At 34.3% G+C, this 24647-nt stretch overlaps 1 protein-coding gene across 27 annotated transcripts in view; it reads left to right on the plus strand.

Moving 5' to 3' along the window:
* The window catches only part of PTPRD (protein tyrosine phosphatase receptor type D), a 1161500-nt gene that overhangs the window by 97059 nt on the left and 1039794 nt on the right, over window positions 1–24647 (plus strand). The gene's annotated exons all lie outside the window — the stretch shown is intronic.

Consider the following 24647-nt stretch of genomic DNA (forward strand, 5'->3'; position numbering starts at 1 on the left):
TGGGTGCACTGAGCTAAACCACAACAGGTGTGTGGTGGACAAATCCAGGGATGGGTACTTAGAGAAGATGTGGAATCTGCATCATTGCCAGAGTAAGAATATCTCTATCTGGAGGTGTAAGAATATCTACTCACTGTTTGACTAGAGAGAGTCTGAGCCACCTGGTCAGGCTTACCCTGCTGCATGGAAGAAATCTGACTAGATGAACAACAGATGTCTATCTTCTATCCTGAGCTACACTATGATTCTATCTGTTCAACATTTTAGGACTAAAAGAAAATTAATTGTGTATCGCTGACCAGGATTTATTTCCTAGTACAGATCTGTAAGTTTTAGAAAGCTATGATTTTCCTCAAGTTGCATATTAAAAATGAGATTTTGATTATACCAGCACCCTCACAGAATATCAGCTAGAGTTTCTGGTGTAAATGAATTTTGTTTTGTCTGATTTCAAGTCTACCATAACTTAGTACACAGTGTTAACTAAAATATTTGTCAAGAAATGTAAAAATGAGGCAGCCATACCTGATTCTCAAGCAGGAAAAATATCTTCCTATTTTAGTCAGGTAATTAGAATATTAAAAAAGAGATGTGGAATGACTGGTGTTAACTAGACTGATTAATATTGTTTTTGGGATCCCAGAATTATCAAGTGCAGTTTAAATTTAATTGTAGAATTACAAATAAAGGTGATATATATATTTCTATCAGTGGTTTCGAGGTTTCTGAACTCAAAAAGTTATAATTTTTGACAATTAGGGCTACAGCTTTGACAACTAGTGGGGCTTTTATCTTTTACATTACCTTTTATTGTCTGTAGTAACTCAAAACACAGTAAGCATTCAGGTCATGTGTAACTGTTTACCTACCCTTTTATTTTATTATAACTATTATGATAGGAATATTTGGTTTCTAAACATTCTCTTATTTAACCTTTTTGGTGAAAACTACTCCAGCCATACCACTTACATTAGATATAATTTGATATGCATATTATTTTCTTTTGAATCAAAAATAATGCTTCTCATATTTTGTCATATATGGCTTTTCAAAAGTGTCTTTAATGCCACAGAGAATATTAAAACTACTAAAATGTTGATTTTACTGAAATAATTTTAATGATCTGCAAGTGACTGTTCTGGATAATGTAAATGATACAGTGGATAAAAAATTTAATTATTCAATCATTTTTGGATATTTTTTCAACCCTCTGATAATGTTGACTTTATCAGACTATGGTATTTCATTGCCTTCTCAATCTAAATAATTTTGTTTTACTTTGTCTTATTTCATATATTCATGAGGGAATGGTAGGAAATATAATTTAAATTAATCTTCAGTAATTTTTAATTCTGCCTCAATGTCAGACTATTGACTTCCATATCATATTCATCATTAAATTGATTTCTGTATTTGAAAAAATTAAATACAATAGAAAACAATTTATTGGCTACTGCCCCATTTTTTAATTTTCATTCCAGTTACAGGAAAAAAAAAAGAGAAAATACAGTGTAGTTTGTTGTAGAATTATAAGGAACTAGAGTCTATCTGAAAATATTTTCATGAAATACTAGTCTTAGAAATAAGACGGTGCTATTACTTAAAAGATACAATGTGTTCAAGGGTTTTAGTTATCTAAAGCAAAATAAGTTTGTCAACATCAACCCTGTACATTTGGCCTTTTTTGAGCTAGTTCATATTTCCACTGAAGTTAATGAGAATCCACACTACTAGAAGAACATGCAAACTTAGGTAGCTTGACTTCTCTATGAAGATAAAATTAGTTTTGGATCTGTAAAATTAAATTTGGATCTGAGAAATATCTATCTTCCCTATCCAGGGAAAAAAAGGGTGTATTACAATTTCCTCGTGGATGTAAGTACTATAAACCAGTCATGAGTAGGTACACAGATATCTCAGCCTTAGCTTGTTATTCAGTAAATATTAGTAAAAATGTTCAGCATAAGTTTTCTCCAGTTCATGATTTTTCAAAGGATGTGTTCATTATGTGGCAAACTTCAATATCAATGTTCAGGACCCATTGTGTTTCACAAATAGATTTTTAAAAGTATTGATAGAAATATTTATAAGTGCTGGGATTTGTAGGTGGTATTTTTATTTGCTTTTGTCTGGTTTCAGATTTTCTTGTGGATTTTTTTCTGATGTGAAATAAACAGGAAGTGTCAAACTGTTGACAGACATTACCCAAGGTAATGGAATTTGCATTTTTCAAGTCAATAGGTATTTTAGAGAAAACAATCACATATGGTTTGGAAAATAAATTTAAGTTTTGCCAAAGTAGATGACCTTTTAAGAGGATCCAGTTTGTTGTATGCAATATGTTTCACAGTACCAATTTTGAAACAAAATTATCTGAACGTATCTCTGGGATCTATGCCTAATAGGGACCATCAAGCAGAATTTGAATGCTTGAGTGCACTTGATACTTATTGAATGACTGTAATTACCAGGTCAGCCTTGGGGAACATCCAGATTTCTCTGCTCAGAGATAGGAAAGTTCTGGCTCAGGATCTGTGCTGGAAAGAGGGAAAATGCCAAATAAGGTAGACTATCATATGTCCCCTTATAATGGGCCCAGGGCAGTGATTTTTCCTATCTAATATTCCCATAATGTAATTCAAGAAATCCTGTAATTTTAGTCTGGATAGGCATCGGCCAATTACATCTGGTTTATTTGGAGTTGCCTTGAAGAGTTTGATAAAGAGAAACTCTGGAGGGAAGGTTGTAACTGAGAGTGAAGAGGTCAAAACGTGGCATTGGTAAACTGTGATGCAAGCCAGGACTTGTCTGGGAAAGCAGTTAGGAGGGTGGGAAATTCTCAGCACACCAGACACTGACAGAATAAGAGAATAAGAAAACCAGTTGAAGAAATGGAGTTCAAGATTACAATAAGGTGCCACATTATTATTTGAGGGTTTAGTTGCAAAGACTACTGTTGAGATGATGGTGAGCTATGCCCTTATATCTATTCAGAATTTACATGGTCACATAATACATATATTCACAAATAGTAACACAGTACAGTTTATCACCTGAACTTCTGTTGCTATAGCAATATGACATTAAATTTTTATGGAAAAAACTGGCCTTCCCGGTGCCAGACAATGGTTTATGAGCCAATGACTTGTTTGTGCCATGCCTTGTACAGCCTCTGTCAAGATACATAGTGACAGTGAACAGGGGAATGGTGTTCCCTTGTTCACTTCTCTCTCGCAGTTTGAGAAAATACGTACAGTTTCACTCCAAAGTACTTATTGGTAGGAGAGAAAGCTAATAGGAAGTTGTTAGATTTATACAGTTATAGATGGAAAAAAATAGGGGTAAGGAAGGCATTCATGGCTATTTTTAGAATACCCAAAACAGTGGACATGAACTTTGCACCTACTCCAGGCCCTAATGCATAACACTAAGCACAATATATAGTTTCATTGAACTATGTCCTATTAGTCTATAAAAATACAGTCAATTGACACATTTAAACTGTTTGCATACACTGTTACTCATACATGTTCCTGGTAGTTAATGAGCAGTAATTCCTAAATTTGTATTTGATTTCCAAACCCAGTATTATTTTTTCCCCTAGATATGTTAGTAATATGGTCGAAATCTATTTGAAATGCTATGATTCTGTTTATAACATCAAAATTATTTTTCTGACAGTTTATGAAATTATGTTTGTAGAAAACTTTACTGTAATTACTGTTCACCCTTTTGGTGCAAAGCACATCTGCAGAAAACTTAATAAGAGGATAATCAAGGGGGAAAAAAAGGAAAAGAAAATGCAGTCAGTCACAGCCATTTGCTTGATAAATCTCTTTAGAAGTAATACATACAGAGTTTTAATTTGGATTTTGTAAACGTATGCTGTCATTTGAAATTTGTTAGTATTTTAGCAAAGCATAAATCAGTTTGGCAAAAAAGTTGTGACTCTTCCCTTTAAGCACTCTGGAGATGTACATTTTAGGCTAAGTCTACTTCATTTGATGTGTTGAATTACACTGATATATAATATATAGTGTCAATTTATTTCAATTACCGAGACAGATACTATACATATATAAAATACTGTGTGTTATTTTCCCTAAAGGACAAAAACAATTTCTTAAGCACTCTCTTCCCTCACTGACTTTGCAGTTCAATGTGCATTGTCATACGGTTTTTGGGAAGAGTAACATAATAAAAAATTTAGCTTAGATTTTCTCCTGTGATTCTCAGGTGATATAAAAATCTGTCTTGGAAAATCATAGAATGAACCACGGAACAGTCTGGGTTGGAAGGGACCCTAAAGATCCTCCAGTTTCCAATATCTGTTATAGATATGGCCACCTTCTACTACACCAGGTTGTTCAAAACCCCATCCAGTATGGCCTTGAACGCTTCCAGGTATGCACCATATACAACTTCTCTGGGCAACCTATTCCAGTGTCTCACCACTCTAACAACAAAGAAAATTCTTCCTAAGATTGAATCTAACATTTTTATGTTTAAAGCCGTTCCGCTTCATCCTATCACTACACTCCCTAATGAACAAAGCCTCCATATCTTTCCTAATGGTCTCCACAGAGTCATCCATTCTCCATGTTAAACAATCCCAAATTGCTCAGCCTGTCCTTTCAGGAGAGAAGCTGCACCCCTCTGATCATTTGTGTAGCCCTTCTCTGGACCCATTTGAGTAGGTCCAAATCTGTCGTATGCCAGGGGCACTGGAGTACTGGAGGTGGGGTATCATAAGAGCAGAGTGGAGGGAGAGAATCACCTCTTTCGACCTCCTGATTGCATTGACTTTGATACAGTTCAGGACATGGATGGCTTTCTGTGCTACAATTGCACATTTCTGGTTGTGTTCAGTTTTCTAAACCACCAATACTCGTAAATCCATTTTTGCAGGCCTGCTGTCAATCCACTCATAGCCTAGCCTGAATTCATGTTTGGGATTACCCTGACCCAGGTGCAGGACCTTAAATTTTGCATAGTAGAACTTCATGAGGCTTGACAGGCCCTCTTCTCAAGTTTGTCAAGGTCCCTCTGGATGATATCCCTTTCATCTAGGGTATCAACAACACCATTCAATGTGATGTTGTCCACAAACTTTTGAGGGTGCACTTAATCCCACTATCATGTCCCTGAGAAATTGTGATTGGTATCAAATAAGTTAATGATGAAAGTCCTTTCTCAAAAGTTTAAGAAATTTAGCTGGTCAATATTTGTCCCTAGTTATGGAATGGCATATATCTCTATGACTGAGTACATAGGACAGTGGTGCATTGCTGTGGATTTTCTGTATTTTTTGAGTGAATGTAGAGAAAGATAATAGTAATAAACTTCCACTTACCATAATAAAGCAAAAGTTTTAGTCATGTAGAGCAGGCTTATATAAATGACTTCATTTCATAGCACCAGCTCCCCACGCCCATGCTCAGCAAAGAAAATAATATGGGTTTTCAACACACATTGGTAAAAGAAAAGGAAGACACTCATGTGCATCAAATCAGAAACCACTGAAATGGCTTTTGTCAACCACTATATTTATCAGGCCAATCTCTTCATTAAATGGTTTTCCATTTGTCAGATTCCAAATCTACTTTCCTATATGCTGGAGAGACCTGATGATACAATTATGGCACCACTGATGTTGAATCTACCTACAAATTTTCCATGTTTAATGGAATGATGATAAATCTGACTGAAATACAATTTAATGTTAAATTCAGAATTTTTATGTCTTCGATATAAACCCATTTTATTTTCTCATTATGTTCAAACAGTATGCTTAGAATTATTTGAAATTAGAACTCAGAGTAAATCTGTCTCCTTTATTTCTTATACCTATTACCCACCTGAATTATGCATATCTCCTGATAGTAAGAGATGTCTAGTTTGTCACATGACTAAGATGAAGGAAGAGCAATTATTTTTAAAATACATCCCAAATACATACTATATGCATGTAATTTTTCTAAATATGTTTTATTCAAAAAACAATAAGAGGATAGAGGATAAAAAATAAATCTTTTACCATTTAAGCTAAGGATGAACCTAAATATTGGTTCTCACTGATTCATAATTTATTTTTAAAACAACCTGTGCTGAACAGACAGCCTTCTTTTTCTAGAATTGCTACAGATACTATCATCAACTAGGTCATAAAGAAATATTAGATCCATGTCTCCAAAAGTTTGAGTGGACTTGCACCTCAGTTACTTTTTAAGCTTTACAGAGTGCAGTGCTATATCCAGGGGTTTCCAGGATACAAAGACAGATTGAACAGTGTTTCAGGTATTCATTACCTTGCATGCCCTGTTTGAGGATAGGTAATTGCCAGAGTGTGTGTTAGAACTCATCTACAGAAGATTAAAAGCAGATAAAGGTCTTTATGCAAAGTTTTTAATATCATCTCATTTCATGATATATGAAATTATTCTTTGTGCTTATATACAACGTAGTCTACTTAATGAGGATGGATTTCTTCTTCTTTTGCTAGGATTCACAAATTAAGCCTTAATTTCAGTTTCCTTTGTAAAGATCTTTCTGCTTTTGTTTTTAGTATGAGTTGAATAGAAAGGGCTTTCAGGGTAGCATAGAGGAAAATGGATAAAGCTTTGTGCCATCTGAGGAACATGAATAATATTCAGCTCTATTTAACAAATTCCCTCTCATATCCTAGTCTAAGACAATACTCCTTTTGGCTTAGGATGAAGAATTCTTAATGCATAATTATTCTAGTTCTATTATTGCTTGTTGCTGTTGCTTATTCTTACTTAGCTTTGCAGACATAGCAGATCATAAAACTAAAGAAAAATAAAACCAGACAAAAATCAACAATTCTAAACTATGATCTGAAGTCTTAGGCTATGACAATACATTATAGATAAACTCATTTTACTTTTAACTAATGTATCCAATAATCAAAACATAGTAAAAATTTTTAAGTACCAATTGTATTTTTCATTGATTTATTTTGTTTATTTAAGTGAGAAATTGTCTTTAAGAAAGACATAGTTTTAGGTTACACAATTTAAAATGTAGTAAACTTAGCTCCAGAAAGTGTTCAATGTATCCTCAGCAGAATGAGGAATTCAGTATAAGTGTCACAAATATGAAGAAACATATGAATTGCTACTGAGATTTCTTTCTATTTTTCCTTGTAAGACCAACAGAAAAAATATTTTTTCTCAGTGCTGAAAAAGAAGACTCATTAAATACTTATTTGGTTACAATTTTTAAGATGTTTTCATTACTGTGTCCTGGACCTACAAGTGTACATTTGTCTTTCATGACTGACATGTAAGTAAATAGCAAAGATGTAAAAGCTGTATTCGTAAAGTAAAACTCACCAAATATTTCTAAAGTATGTTAAGTTAAATTTCTGTACTACTCTGCAGGAAAGGACATGGGAAGAATTCATGTTTATGTTACTGTTATAAAATAAAATTTATTTTCCCCTTTTCATTATGGGATCTCAGATGGGCTTCTATTAAACATACCTTCTTAATTTTAACAGAGATAATGTTAAAATGGAATATTAGCTGGCTGGTTTCTATTCTGTAGGAAATTCTGTCATAGTAATTAGTATTCAATTAACATTCAGAAGCAATCAACTGCTCTTTTCAAATAGCTTTCTCTTGTCTCATGAGTGATTGGCTGCCAGAAATGCTTATAGTATTGGTGTCTGAATTTGAACAGTAGGTTTTGAAATCATAGGTATATGAGTAAATGTGGGCAAAAGAGTCAATTTTATGAGATCATCCTTATTCCACTCATTGTGCTACAGTAATAGGTGATGTTACTCATGAGTTAGTTCCTACAGAAACTTTTAGTTGCAAGAGAAACAAACTCAGCAATTAGCCATAGACTGTATATTTTCCTGAAAAGTCTTTAAATTCCCCAGGAACTTGGAATAACTTTTAATAATTATGCACAGTTATACAGAACTTAGTATTCTTAAAATAACTGGAGTTGCTCAAAAAATGCACAATTATACATAACTGCCATTGTGTTCAAGTGTTCTCCGAGTTAAACGCAATGTGTTTCTGTGTTTATGTGTGCTCGACAAGTTGCTCTAACCTTTTGAGATGACTGAATATCGTTTCTATAGAATATTAGAGTAATATTTTCTTTTCTTATGTGTGTGTATCTCGGGGAAGGTCATCTGTAGAAAGACGACTGAATTTCTGCAACTGCATTTTCTTGTCCACTTTTTCTTTTCCTTGTTATTTGCTTTGGTTTTGTTAATGATAAAGTTCCTAGGGGGATATATTTGTAGAGAAGCAGATTTAGCCTAGATGTGATCTGTTTGAAGTTGTTGTGAAGGCATGATCTTGACAAGTACAAACTCTTGTGAGAAAAGACTGGAATATTGTGCTTTGAACTGTTTAAGTGGAACTTTTGTTACAGAAATTTCTGTGTTGCCTGCAGTTAGTGTTGTAAAGATTTCAGGGAAGGACACTAAGGATCATGCCAGATCTATGCATGATAGAATTAAGAGAATCAGTTTTAGTGCCCCAAAAACTAAACTACTAGTATAAAGATCTTGAAACCTTGACGTTTACTCTTTGACATTGAATTGTGAAGACAATGTTGAGTGTGGCCCAGCTTCTTTATTTTTGTGATCCTGAAACAGTGAGATAGTGAGAATAGTGTTAAACTAAGAGGGTGCATTAGAAAAGAACATGGTGCAAGTGTAATAAGCCTTAAAGTAATTAAGATATAACCTCAAGGATAAGTCGGCTTTGGTTTAGTCTTGTAATTATGGAAAATTTTACAGCAATTCATTTTTTGAATTCCCGTTGAATAGAGAACAAATGAGAATTAAGCAAATGTTATTGAAGTTCTCTCTTTCATATTTATATATCCAGCTCTTGTATAATCTATCTCATATAATTTGTATAAGAAGTTCCTTCAATGGTTAAAAAATATACAGTGGTATACACTTACCTGAGTCTAATATTTGAATTAAATGAACCAGCCTGATATAAATTTAGTTTAGAATTAAATCTGTTTAGTTTATCTTAGTTTAGTTTTAGGAATAAGAGGACTAAAACAGGGATTGATGTATAGTAAAAGTCTGTGTATTGTATTCTGTATTCTGGGGTGATTGAGAAAGGACCTTGTGAATCCAATTAACTACATTGTCTGACTTAGTAAGAACTTTATCTTGTCTCAGTCCTAAACTACTTTAGGTAATAATGATTTAGGTCAATCAACGTTTTGCTGAGCAAGCTTCTATTCATGCCACAAGAGCCAGAGTAAAAGCAGAGGAAAAAACTTTTGAGTCTGAAACCTTTTTATTTAGCAGGCTGAGCTGGAAAAATGAGGCTATCACTTATTTTAAAAAGTGGTGGTGAAGGATGCATAAAAACTGTCAATATCTTAATTATGTAACAAAACATAATATTATGTTTGAATGTAATGATACCAACAATTAGTAGACAATATGAATCCCAGCTTTAGCGGGCTGTTTCACCTCCTTGCGGTTAGGAAAAAAATAAATACATGTATACGGAGTTACAGTGGTTTATTTTTTTGAGTGTGGGTTTTGTGTTTTGGTTTTTTTTTCTTTATTATTATCCTTTCTGAAGCGATGATCTACAATCACTAGCTTTGGAGAAACTTGTAAGAAAATTTCTTTATCTACCTGATAAAATATGGGTTTCTCAGCCAGGGGATCATAAACAGCACGTCAACGACTACTAAGCAGTCAGCATGTTGAAAAAACACGTAATGAAAAAAATCAATCTGATATTCAGGAAAATGGGCATATACAAAAGCAAAATATTAAAGAACTTATTCAACAGAAGCTTGATCCAAAGCAAGTTGAAAATCACTCCCTTTAGTAGTGTTTACAACAAAATTCCCACACAAATGTAAAGATCCAAGGACTAAAGAGCTATTTCATAAATTATGTGGTTAGCGCTCAGTTTAGTTTGTGATGTACTCTTTTTTATGATAAAATGTAATGTATTTAAAGTGTACAGCAAGAGATCACCTCTTTGTTTGTTTCCTGAAGCAAACACTGAGGTGCATGTAAATTCTACTCTTGCTAAGAGATACTATTTAGCTTAAGGTACCAAATCTACCAATTGCCAGATAAAAAAGAAAGGAAAAATGTTGCATGAATTCCAACTTAATGGCAGCTTTCCAGAACTTTGATTATTTATCAAATCCTGCTAAAACATTATTTTCTTAATTTTGGGAGTATTCCAATGGGTTTGACTGGACCAAACAAATTTCTTCAATGAATTTCAATAAAGACGTTTTCATATAATGAAGTATTTTATTCATAATAAATTCTTATATGATCAAAAGCTTAATTTTAACTGAAAACTATAATTTCTTCATTTTGGTTAGGTTTTTTAAAAAGTCTTCCAATTTCCACAGAATCTCACTTCAGAAATTACTACTTATCCTTAGCTCTGACAAACAGGTGCCACTGGTTTTCTTTGAGGTTTACCTGCTAAGTACAACTTTCCAACTACTCTAAATACTAGCATTTAGGTTTAATAGAAATTATCAACTCTGCATTTTAGCTACATCACTTCCATAAATGTGTTCCATGCATTGTGTCATTTGGTGAAATTCTGACCTGTTTATGGTATGTGTCAGACTACCTCTTCATGAAAGAAATTCATTATGGACTTCATGATCTCCTCCATGAACAAACCTCTGAGGCTATGCTGCTTACATTGCTTGAAAATCTTGAAAATTATAAGAGCAGTCTGACTGAAATTCAGATAAATCAAACCTATATTCTTTATGACACAACAACATATGTTAGGAAGCAAGTCTAAAAATTCATACAATTTCTAATCTTTTGAACCACTCTGTGATTTAATGGTCCATATGAGACAGTGAGAATTTAAAACTCCATATTCTTTTTTCGTTTTTACATTTACTCTAGTACAAGTAATAGAGAAAAAAATTTGTTATCAGAAGGATAAAGAAGAAATAATTTCTTTGCAAACTACATTAATGGTTAATTTCTGTGCAGGTCATTAGTAGCATTATTGCTGAATAAGGCTACGATTGCAAGGAGAAGGTGTTAGTTCATAAATTGGAACTTTGTATTCCTCCATCTAGAAATTAATTAGAAGTTTTATTTTTACTTCAGCCTACAAAGGGGTATGTTGTGGCATACAATATTGCAATATTACATACTATGCTGTAAAATTTGTATATGCTATGTTCATAGTCTACTAACTTAGATTTTATGGCGTCCAGAATGTAAGAAGATATTAATGGTTATTAATATATTCACCTGTATAATATCTGCAAACTATTTTTCCTATTCTGTCTCAAAACCAGCACAGAATGTACAGAATTTCATTTCAAATAAATTCTTTTAGGCTGGACTAGTAGCTTTCAATATCTCTTGACTGTTTTGGATAGAATGGATTTCTACAGATTCTCACTTATGAAATACAATTGGGAATCCTGATGCTTATCATTATTCGGAATCCACACCAATTTTCAAAACTATAGCACTTGCCTTTTCTTAGGACAGGCAAAGCCCATGATATTCCAAAGGCTGAATTAGCCTTAATGCTTTGTTAAATTGGATCCTAGTGACTAGCGGCAATTTATGACTAGGGAAAATACTTCAGAGAAATATTTTCAGAGTGAATGGAAATACTGTAGTATCTTTCACATGAACTGTTCTCAAATAACTATATACAACTAAATTGCTTTCTCCTTGCAAAACAAAAGTTCTTAAAATTGTTCATTCAGAATTTTGTATGTAAATTACATTAAACACATGCATAATCCCACCAGAGAGTTCTGCTACGCTTTCCAATTGCTGGAGAACTATTAGAGAAAAAAACAAAACCTAACAAAAACAAACAAAAAGCCAAACAAACAAAAACAAACAAAAACCAACACTGAGCAGCAGTTTTTTCTCCTGCAACATAATGATTTATTGGAGGATAAATGAAAAGAATGCTGAAGTTCTATGTCATTACCATGAAAGGATATTGATTCTGAGAAGAAAACTCCTTGAATCCATACTTTTGAGACGTACCTATATAACTGTGGTAAGATTCCAATTCTGAGAATTATTGCTTACCTGTTTTTTAAAAATGTCTTTTGAAAGTCTGTTCAGATTTCAGTCTTTTGGAAATAAACTTCTTAGTTCTAATGTAAAGTAATAATTTCTTTGAAAATGTAAATATTTTTTTCCTTTTTAGTCTTGCAGAAATAGATTAGTATGAACTACCTTTGGTGTCTGAAGGACAAAGAAGTATCTAGTATTTAATGGTCTTTTATCTTGTAGATTACACAAAATCGGTTCCTTCTGGCTATAGGAAGGCAAACCAGAAGGAATAGGCTGGGTATTCCATGTCCTCCTATTATTCAGCCATACTTCATTTCTTAAAAAAAATAGTAAAAAAGGATAGAAAAATCTTTTTTGTTTGCTTGGTTTTTTTGTTTTGTTGTTTTTTAGTTGTTTTATTTTTGTTGTTGTTGTTTGGGTCTTTTTGGGTTTTTGTTGGTTTTTTTTTGTTTTCACTGAAGAATGACATTGAATAGCTATTGCCTGTTTTTCAAATAGAGGTTGTTTGCTAGTGGAATGCTGTCCAAAAGTCATTAGATATTTTGTAGTAGTGAGGCATTTAGACTGTGATCTACTATAACAAAAGATTTTGGTAGATCTGCTGAGTAATGGCCGGTCTTCCACTTTGCTTATTACTTGTATTTTCCCCTTTAGGAATTTTCTTATCTATCTGATTTTAATAGCTTGAACAAATAAGTATTAGTTGTATTATGTTGTTGAATTGGTATTTTTATTTTTTAATTGTGTGTATGTGTGTGTGTTGTAAGGATAAAATGCCAGGAAGATGAAATACATTGCTAGACCATTCATATAAGCCACTCAGAATCAAAAGAAAAACTTTGATTATTTATTACCCTCCTGAAACATCTGATATATTTAGTTCTTGGAATCAGCACAACAGAATACCATAGTCATGTGCAAAATTAACTGAGAAACAGAAAAGATGCAAAATGCAGGAACAGGTTTTTAATTTTTTAATGAGTGATACCATGAAGTAGTCATCAAAAAAAAATATTAATTCAGAAATTTATTTATCCTTCTACTGCATTTCCTAAATACTGTACGCAATATACCTGTCCATTGGTTAATGCAGATTAAAACTCCTTTTTTTTCTTAACAATTGAAGGAAAAAGAACTTTACAGGTGGATTCTATCTGGATAGAGGACTACCTGAATGTTCCCAGTCAGCAAGGATCACTTGATCTTCTGTGTGGTTGCAATGTGAACATGTAATGTGTTCCTCAGAGAAGTGTTTGCTAATTAGGTAACCCAATCTTCATAGTTTATATAATTTTTTTTTGTTACATTGATCATGCAGATTTTTTCATAATGATTAAAAGAAAGGGGGTATGTGCTGTGTTAGTGAATTTATCTGAAGCACATTTCAACAAGCCTACTATGCTACAATAATCTTCCATCTGTTCTTACACTAATGAACTGTGTTTTTGTTGTAACTATCCTTGTTGCAGTAATAATTTCAAAGGTTTGGTCTGATGGCTTTTTATTTTTAGTCAAGTAAACACAATTCAAGATTTTAGCAAGATTAAAATGAATAGAAATTACATTATTATTTCAGTGTTAGTGATCTAGACTTATGAGAACTGTACTGAAGATCTTGTTTTTCTAAAACAAATCTTTGTTTTTTCATGAGTCAGGCATTTGATTTTGAAAAAAATTAGTGACTGACAGGCTCACCAAGTTTTTAATGGGCTTTCTAATTGCACAAACACAAATAAAAGTATGAATATAGATGTATATAAGTGTGTATAGAGAACATGTAATGTTCTCTGAGATATCTAAACCTAAGGGTATTATAATGTGGATATGTGTTGGAAAGTGTAAACTAAAGCCATCTTGAAAGAGCCGTTTAAGTAGGTATACAAAGATGGGTAAGAATCTGGATGGGTAAAATGTCTCAGGCATACTGAATAAGTAGGTGTAGTGATGAAATCTGTTCTTTTTTAGATTAAACAGCTTTTTTTTCAAAATGCTGAAAGGAAAGTTTCCACTGTGATTCTTATTTGTTCCAAGAGCAATGGAAAAAAACTTCTACATGACCACAGGAAAAGTTTGTAAGCAAATAAATATTTTGCAACTGAATGAGGATCAGTTGAATTAAAATTTTAATTGTATATAATTGAATATTTTTCCACTGATGCCACTGGCAAGTTGAAAACTTATGGTGTTTGAAAGTATATTCACTTGTTCTGAGTAGCATAATCAAAAATTAGCCAAGAATTATGTACTCTCTGAGTGAGAGAAGTGAAATTCTATTCCATCTTTTATTCAGCACTTATTTTAACATCTAGCCTTTAGGATGGCAGATCAACGCCAGAAACTTTGTGCTGATTCTTTTGAGCACTCACCTGGGGTAAAATGGAGGGAAAGACTATTCTGTGACAAAATTGAGAACTTTAAGAAAGAAGGTGAAATATTTCTCTCTGTTTTTAAATATTTTAAAGATTGCAGGGGGAATTATTTGGAGAAAGGAGTCAGGACTTCCATTTTGGTACCCATTCTCTGATCTGCTATTAGCACATCACAGTTATATTGCACATATGGCTTTGTACAATTTGCAGAGCTACCCTCAACTGAACTAATCTCAGCTGTATCACAGTCTGGGGCATGATAACAGTACTAACATTATAGGACTTATCCCTGTGTAAAAAGCACACAAAGTTTTTTTATGAAATAACAGTGTGCCTGTCCCTTGTGTACACTGCAAGTGCTTCACAGCACCATTTATGCAAATAGGTTATACAGTTAATTTCAGTTAAAATGTTTAATCACTCTACAAAACTGATTTCAATGCAACATGCCCAGTTATTTTCAATTATAAACCAGAGGGTTTGGAGATATCTTTGACATCATAAAGTTTTTCATTTTGGAACAAAATTTATGTTTTTGTTGTTGGCATGGATGCTGGGATCGAGTTCACCTGTAGGAAGTTTGCGGATGACTCAAAGCTGTGGTCGGCGTGCAGAAGGCAGGGACACCATCCAGAGGGACCTTGATGGGTGTGACAAGTGGGCCTGTTTGGGCTTCAGGAAGTGCAGCAGGGCCATGGGCTATGTCCTTCACCTGGATTAGGGGCAGCCTGAAGCTAAAATACATGTTGGGCTGACAATGTATCAAGACCAGCCCTGAGGAGAAAATCTCACTTCTGTGGGTTGAAGAGAAACTCAGCATGACCCAGCAATGTGCATTTGCCATCCAAAATGCCAAATCCATCCTGGGCAGCATCAAGAGCAGTATGACCAGCAGGACAAGGGAAGTGATTCTACTCTTCTCCTCTGCTCTTGTGAGACTCCACCTGGAGTACTAAGTCTAGCTCTGGGGCCCCCAGTAAATGAAGGGTGTTGACCTGTTAGAGGTACAGAGGATGCCTTCAATGATGATCCAAGGGTTGAAGCACCTCTTTGTGTGAAAAGGCTGAGAGAAACGGGATTGTTTTGTCTGGGAAAGAGAAGTTTTACTGGAGATGTTATTACAATTTTTTGTACCTAGAACAAGCCTGCAAGAAGGCTGAAGAGGGACTTATTTTGCAAGGAGCTGTAGTGATAGGACAAGAGTTAATGGCTTGAAACTGAAAGGTAATACCTTCAGATAAGAAGAAATTCCTTACTGTAAGGATGGTGAGCCGCTGGAACAAGTTGTCCAGAAGTTCCCCAGCTCTTGAAAATTTTCAAGGCCAGGACACATGGAGATTTCAGCAACCTGATCTAATGAATAGCATCCGTGTCCATGGTGGAGGAGGTTGAAACAAGATGATTTTTAAGGCCTTCTCCAACCAAGTCATTCCAAGATTATATGATTCTAAAGGTAACTTAGTTAATAAAGCAGAGAAACAGATAATTTTTCAGGTCCAACATCTTCTCAGGTTATGAGATAATAATTTCTGACACTTTTTTAATGGCTCTGTTCAATTTATATAAAAGTATGACCGTTTAATGTCTTCTTTCATAGTGTGTAAATTTAAGATCTTGAAGGGCCATTTTATATGATTGGAAGTTTTGTCTGTTTCAGCATCAAAGGCAGATATCTTAGTAGCTTCTGCAAACTGTACTTTAACTGATTTAATACCTTCCATTTAAGTTCTGGTAAAAGCCGTAGTTAAGCTGATATTACAATTGCCAATGCCAAAGCCTTGTGATATGCTTTTTGTTTCCTATTATAGCTTATTAATACTAATTTATAGCAGGAAATAGGCATATTAATTACAATTTTTTTTTTTCTTGAGACTATAGTTACATTTAATCTTTGATGCTAGAAGTATACAAAATCATTAAAATCAATCTACCTGTTCTGAGGTGCTGGCAGTTATGCACATGCACTATGTATGTTGAGTCCCTTTTTATATAGTCTGTAGTCAATACTTTACAGCATATGAGAACCAGAAAGTTGAAGTTAATCACAGCAAATGAAGTGGATTGGGGTTTGGTAAACTATCAAAATGACAAAGCTTTTGAAAAGTAAAAGATTTCTAGGTTTGCTGGGGAGCCCCACGACAGCTTATAGATTAGGTTAAGAAAAAGAAAACAGTCACTTGAGCAGGCAGATTCAACTTTTCCCAGTTTCAGTGCTCTACATGAGCTAGACAAACTGTATTTTTAACTTTTTGTTTTAGAATGGGAGAGGTATACATTACTAGCGGACAAAAAACCTGCTGGAACTTTAATTTTGGATGTTTGTTAACAAAGAACTAGGTATACTAGCTGTAACTCATATAGTTCTTACTGTAAGTGGTATTCAGGTGCTCACTGCAAAAGTGAAATAGTCTGGAATGAATAAGACAAGACAAAACAATCACTTCATATAAATTTATTTCACAATACATTTAATATAGTACAAGGACTTTGAGTCCACAACAGAATGTTACTGTTCACATAGGCTGTATAAACTTATTTTAAAATTATTTATTCAAAATATATTAACCACTTACCTTTGGATCACATTTGTGATGAGTTGCCTTGCCTGTTGGATTATAAATGAGAAAACAATAAAAGTTTTTAACAGTATGGTAATTAGTTGTGAATATTCATAGGGCTTTGACTAGCCATGCAAATTACATGATGCTATACTCTGCGATTAAATGGTGCAAGGCATTCATATGCAAGTGTAAAAATTCACAATTCAATGTTCATGGAATGTTCACATAAAACTGAGGAAACTACCCATCAGAACATATCTATAATAAGAGTTAATTTAGCTCCACCAGACAAATCAGGATGGCAGGCGTTATCTTCTTTGAATCAGCAAGACGGTTTTGTTTATTAGTTGGAGCAATTAAATTCTTTGCAATTAAGTGCTAACCTTTTGGAAGAAAAAGGCATGCAAGTGCCATATGTGTTAGAGGATGTCTTTGTCTTTTGCAGTAAAATAATCATAATTAAATTCATTAGATTAGATAGATTGAAACATATCTAAAACCGAGTTTCTTTCTTAATCCTCTGAAATCTCTGAATGTGCGTGAAAAGTGCAAGTACAAGAATAAATAGTTGTTTAAGAAAAAGGAAGAAAAAAAATAGGACCTTGTGTCAAAGCTTCAACAATTGTTTCCTTTTCATGGTGGACAGAAGTCTAAAGCAACCTCCAACAATGTAATTCTTATACATCAGAGCTTCTAAAAAGCTAGTGCTGATTTTAGAATAAAAAATCTATGCACCAGAGATCCTGGAGAAAGCATATCTAGCATTGTCTTTTGTTGTGTACAAATGGAATCATTGCTGGTACAAAACACTTATAGTTGTATACTTTTCTGTAAAACAAAATCCAAACCCAGCTATCTCAATGTCTCAATGTTTGTAACTCTTAATGACTTTTTCTTTACTCTTGTAGCTTTGAAAGCAGACTGATATGGTCAAAGTTATAGACTAGGTATTTTGTAATATCCACGAATTCTGACATTCTGGCATATATTAAGTGGAACATTTTAAAACTTTGTAAATTGATATTTTACATTTATCAGTAATTGACCTGAGTTGTCTGTGATCAACAAGGGGAAAGATTAGACAGTGTTTACCTGTAGGTCTTAATGGAGATATTTTCAGAGAAATTTATAACACCTGTGCATATGAAATTTAGATACTATGAATCTGTTCAGATTTCAATCATGGATTTTACTTACATTTAAATATAATTATTGCACTGAGATGGAAATAGGATTAGAAATTTCTGTTATTCTTTTTACTTTGGTTTTACATTGACTGTTTTAATTTATTATGGTTTTAGAAGGCATTCTTCAAAAGATGATTTTAAGGTCTTTGCTCATTTTTCAAAATGATCCTCTAAATTCTCTATTTGGTGCAATTTTCTGTCCTGTTTTTGCTTGCTGTAGTTAGTGAATTGTGTCATCCACTATTGTATTTGAAGCAATTCTGAAATTTCAGAATAGTACCTGGCCTTTTGTGGAACAAGGTGGTTGTTCACAATTGTTTTGTTACATAATCAACAATGTTCAAATAATGAGAATACTGTAAAAAAAAAAAAAAAAATCCCAGCATGTTAGAGTGAGGTGAATACAAATGGAGCACTAGCTAATATGTTTCTGATCCAGAATGTACGGGATAGAAATCTTGCTATCTGCTTAGAATACATGAAGTCTTCAATTACTTATAAACTGTTACATTATTTGTACATTTTAATTTATTATCAACTTAATAATAGGCAAAATATTTTATCATATTTTTAAAAATATTCTTAACAAAGTGAAAAATATGAACATCAATGTTTTTAGGATTATTTTATTTAAGAAAAAAGTAATTTCACTCCTGTAAAAGAGATAAATTTTAACAAAAAGTAGTCTGATAATTTTTGTGATCAGCTCTGAGTCATATTTATTCTGAGATGGTGCAGATTTCTATGTAATTTTTTAATTTAGAAAAGATGACTATTTGAAGGATGCTGTAAAGGGAATTTACCCTTCCTTTGTCTGCTCAGTCTGACTTTATCTGTTTCACTACAACCCCATTTTTGAGGACTGTGTGCTATACAATGGACTAATTATTATAGATTATATGGCATCCATAAAGAAAAGAAGAAGCATGTTTTATTGTGAGTGTATTGAAATAAATTTATTTTTACACAAAAAGCACACCAGGAAACCAAACAAAAAAAAATGGCCAAAAGCCACTTATTCTTTCTTTCTCTAGAACTTCTTTTTAGAGTAAAATTATATCACAATGATTAGAGTGAAAATCAGCACATGAAACTTTGTGACACTTCTTAACAGAGGGGGGAAAGCAGAAAAAGGTTCTACTTAAGATGTTGTCCTGGTTCCAGGCAAGACAGGGTTAATTTATTCAGTAGCCCTATGAGCCTAGGCCTCTGAGGTAATCCTGTATCACCTCATTCCTGGGGGCAGGAACAGGAACTCTCCCTGTGGCTGAGTAAATTCAGTTAACAGAACTGTCTGGTATTGTCTATTGTTGAGGGGATTCTGCGTGAATAATTTATTTTTTTGTACCCTCTGTCATTAGCATCCTTGCTGTTACAGCTCATTTGCTTGTCTCAGTGCAGTTTCCAGTAAGATAGTCTTATCTCAACCCATGATCTTTGCCTCTTGTGCCTTCAATTCTCCTCTTCATCCTGGAAGGGGAGAAGGGAAAATGAAAGTAATACCAGTCTACTGTAGTAAATAAAAGGTATAAGAATTTATTGTATAATTAATCCTTATACATTTGGGTTTGCATTAACTTGAGAATGCACAGCATTTATAGACAAAGCCTGTGCTCCAAAATTTTTAAAAAATTTTATTTTGTTGAAATTTCCACATAGTAAAGTAGACAAAAAACTAGTTGTAAGCATGGTTTCAGTCATATGAAAGGCTAGGCATAGTGCAGTAATTAATAGAACCTAATAACTAATGAATATAAGGAAATATGGTGCAGTTAATTTGTATGTTCAGTTCTGTGACATTGTTTGCAGTTCTACAGCAAATACAAACTAGAAATATAACCTAGATTTAAGTATAATGTACTCATTTTTCTCTAATTTTTGTGTATCAACAGGTTTTCTTGCTTGGCAGAACTATTTCCTCACAGTTTACACAATATTCTCCAGTCCTGTGGAAGGCCATTTGAAGGGCCTGGCTGATGAAGGGAAAGGCATCAGAATATTTTGGAAGGAGGGAAAAGGGGTACTTAAGCATAATAAAAATGGACACCAAATGTTTGAAACTTACTTTTTAAACTCTACTCTGCATAGAAGTTGTTGCTTAGGGAATATATTTGATTTTGAAGCTACTTTACTTCTGTGTTCTGCAATTTGCTGTTGCATTAAATTTTCCACCCTTTCTGAGTTTAAGACTTTATGTGGCTACCACCACACATGAACACAATTTAGATCAGCCAGACTGTGGGACTCACAGAACAGCTTGTGTCCTGAGACTGGTCATAGGATTTGATTATTCTATTTTTCTGTTCCACACCTTTTATTTTTAGACATAGTGGTGGGGCTCTTTTGTTTTGTTTAAGAAGAAATAGAACTGAGAGAGACATTTTCTGAACACATGATTCTTGAATAGCAAGTGTGATATCAACCATATTTTTCAGGCAGATTATAATCTTATTCATCTTTAATAATTATGTTATGATCTGTAAAATTACTGTTTAGGGGTAATTTTGCCATTTAGAAAAAGAGATACACAGTTTTCCAAGTGAGTCAACAAATTTCTGGGGGCTAGTAGCTGATGGCTGATGGATTGATCTGAGCACAATTTACTGTATCTGCATTTTGAATACATATTTTGGTATAGTATCAGACATATAAAAAAGTACTCCTTTCTTCAATCCAAATTTTAATATTTCAAACAAGTTAATTGTTGTAAGCAAGTGTTATTATCTTGTATTTCTAGGTATGTGCAATAGCCATAAAATAGAAACATAAAATAGATTTAAATAACAGAGTTTCAAAATCTGACTGATTTAAAAAATAATCTAAAAAAAATAGAGTTATTTTCTAATGATTTTCTAATAGGTAATTTTTTTAAGATTTTCTATCTCATTAGACAAACTGATAATTCCTAGACAATACTTACTGATGGTTGAATATTGATCTGATTCTTCTAAGCCCTAAACTTTTTTTTCTGTTTTTTTTTTTTTTTTAATGTGGAGAATTGCGTACTGGTACCAAGTGGTCCTACCACAATGAATATTTCTCAAAAAAGATTTTCAGAAGTCAAAGCGGAGAGCAGATTTACAGTGACTGGATGGCTAATTAATTAATTAATTATTAATTTCTTCGTACGTCATATTCAAAAATGTAATTTTTAATCTTATCATATCATGTTCAAGGAACTGGGCAAGTGTGAGGCAGGAGATCAACATGGCTGAGTTGGGACCTACTGGTCAAACAAAGAAAAAGAAGCAAACACACAGTCTATTGAAGATAGGATGGGTGGCTTGGGAAGAGTAGAGATGAAGCTGTAGGGATGTGGTAAGGAAGGCACAAGAGAAGCTGAAGCTAAACTTGGCAAAAGATGTAAATAAAAGTAGGTATGTTAACTAGGAAAGGAAGGATGAAGAGGATGAGCCCCCTGTTAAAACACTGCTGGAAAACTGGAAACAAATGAGCAGAAAGTCCAAATTTTTGCCTCACTCTTCAATGGCAGCCTCTATTCCCACCCCTTTTGAGGGGGTGGACAGCAGGATGGGGACTGGAGGAGCAAAATCCCTCCCACTGAAAGCAAAGACCAGATTCATGACCACCTGAGGAATCTGAATGTACAGAAGTCTGTGGGACCCAATGAAATACCTACCAGAGCCCTGCGGGAACTAGCTGATGTACGTACCAAGCCATTCTTCATGATGTTTGAAAATTCATGGCAGCCTGCTGACATCCCAGGTGACTGGAAAAAAGGAAACATTGTACCCATCTTCAGAAACCCTAGAAAACAGGACTGTGGGAACTACTGTCAGCCTGGTCTCTGCGTATGGGAGGATCAGGGATCAGATCCTCCTGGAAGCTGTGTTAAGGCACACGAAGGACAGGATTTGAGACAGCCAATGCAGCTGAACCAAGGCCAGGTCCTGCCTGATCAATTCAGTGGCCTTCTAAGAAAGAGTAACTTCATCAGTGGAAAAGGGAAGGGCTACAGTTGTCATTTCTCTGGACTTCTGTAAAGCCTTTGACACAGTCCCCCACAACACACTTTTCTCTAAACTGAAGAGAGATGGATTTGATGAGTGAACTGTTACATGGATAAGTGCTTGGATGTCACATCCACAGAATAGTGGTCAACACATCAGAGTTCTAATGGACTGAAAGGTGTTGTATCTCAGGGGTCCATATTAGAACCAATTTACTTTAATATTTTTATTAAAGACAGATGAAGGGGTTGAGTGCACAGTCAGCAAATTTACAGATGACACCAAGCTGAGTGGTGCAGTTGTCACACCTGAAGGATGGGATGCCATCCAGAGGGACCTGGACAAGGTTGAGAAGTGAGCCAATAAGAATCTCATGAGGTTCAACAAGACCAAGTTGAGTGGTGCTGCACCTGGATCAGGATAGCCCCTGGTGCCAACACAGGCCGGGGATGAACAGATCAGAGCAGCCCTGCTGATAAGGATTTGGGGGTGCTGGTAGGCGAAAGGCTGGACCTGACCCAGCCTTGGGCACTCACAGCCCAGAAAGTCAAACATATCCTGGGCTGCATCCAAAGTAACGTGGGCAGCACGGCCAGAAAAAGGGATTCTCCCCCTCTGCTCTGCTCTGGCAAGACCCCACCTGCAGGGCTGCATCAGCTCTGGGGTCCCAAGCAGAAATAATACTTGTTCATGTTGGAACAAGCTCAGAAGAGGACCACCAAGATGGTTAGAGAGGTGATGCACCTCTCTCTCCTAGGAGAAAAGGCTGAGAGAATTGAGATTGTTAAAGATGGAAAAGAGAAGGCTTCAGGGTGCCCTAATTGCAGACCAGTATATGAAGGGAATCTTCAGGTAAGATAGGGAGGGAGTTTTTACAAGGGTATGTAGTGACAGGGCAGGGTATGAATGGATTCAAACTGAAAGAAGGTAGATTTAGAGCAGATATTAGGAGGATGTTCTTTGCTGTGAGGATGATTCTTTCCTTCTGTCCTTAGACAATGGAAGAGGTTGCCCAGAGAGGTTGTGGATGCCCCATCCCTCCCTGTGGAGGGATGCACACGGGCCCACAGGCTGGATAGAGCTCCGAGCAAACTGTTCTAGTGGGAGATGTCCCTGACAGTGGCAGTGAGTTGGAAATTAGATGATCTTTGAAATTTAGGTGAACAATTAAAAATTTTTTGAAATTTCATATTTAAACATCATAAAAATAGAAGCCAAATAATGAAGCATTTTTATACTGCTACATGTTGCATATTTCACTGTTTTAGTCACCTTGCAAAATAAATGCCTGTTTTCAAATGACAAGTTTGGCTCTTGTGTCTCTATAGGTGATGTGAAATTTCAATTTTCTGTGCAACATAGTCTATAAAATTGGTAGCAATCAAATGAAATGTATTTCTAAACAGAAGGATGAAAAGATATATGATGTTCAATAAGATAATGGTACACAATGCTCAGTGTTTGCCTCTGTGGTAGTATTGTATTGTTATAGTGGACTGCATGAGATTTTAATACAAAAGATAATTATAACAGTTGGAATGATGTTCCTGTGATGCCCTAGACCTCTTGCCTGCATCAAAAATGAGAAGTTTATGTACCTTCTGTAGATTAGAAGGTATTCAGAGTGAAGGTTAGTCAGTATTTTTGCTGTTGGCAAACTTAGTATCAGAATGTCTAGTATAGTAAAAATATCCATTTATTTTTCAAGTTTGAATTGTGACTGTTTAAATGCTGCTAACAATTCAAGGTATTTATAAGACAGATTTTTTTCTGCAGCTATAAATATTTTCTTTTTGTGAATTATTTGTATTAATGTGTATATATATATATGCTTCCTTACATATCCACAGAAGTGTGTGTGTGTATGTAAAGAGCTATATATATTTATCTGAGACAAGTGCAGCTCTATCATATTAAGAAGTTCTTTTTCCTGTAATAAATGGCAATATTCAAAAGGAAAAATCCGTTGTAAGAAACAAATACTGTTTCTAGTATTTGTTTCTCATCTAAAACTCTCATCTAAAAATAAACTTATCAATTACAACATAAAGATCGTAGATTTAAAACTCCTCTGAATAAACTGAACAAATGACAGGACCAAATAACCTCAATTTTAATATGCTATATTTTCTCTCCTAGTACCTTAATCTATTCTCTTTTTTTAAAAATTGTTATTCTGTACAGGATATTTAATTTTGCTTGCTTTTGAAAGTTCAAATAATTTTTTCTACCTGAAATCCACAAATCATGATTCTTTAAAGATTTACCATATGACAGAAAAGTTGAATCTAGAATCTGTAATTTTTGTTTAGCATGTCATATTTAGGGCTGGGCTTTCTCACACACAGTTTTCCTGCATTTGCACTTGTTGAAATGTGAAAGATCTGCATAAAGACACTGAGGAAAAGACAGATCCTAGTGTAACAGTTCACTTGAAAGATCAGAAGGTATTTGAAAGCACATTTTTTAAACTAGGCAAAGCAGCCGTT

Source organism: Camarhynchus parvulus, chromosome Z (assembly GCF_901933205.1).
Source record: "Camarhynchus parvulus chromosome Z, STF_HiC, whole genome shotgun sequence".
In the NCBI taxonomy this organism is placed as follows: Eukaryota; Metazoa; Chordata; class Aves; order Passeriformes; family Thraupidae; genus Camarhynchus; species Camarhynchus parvulus.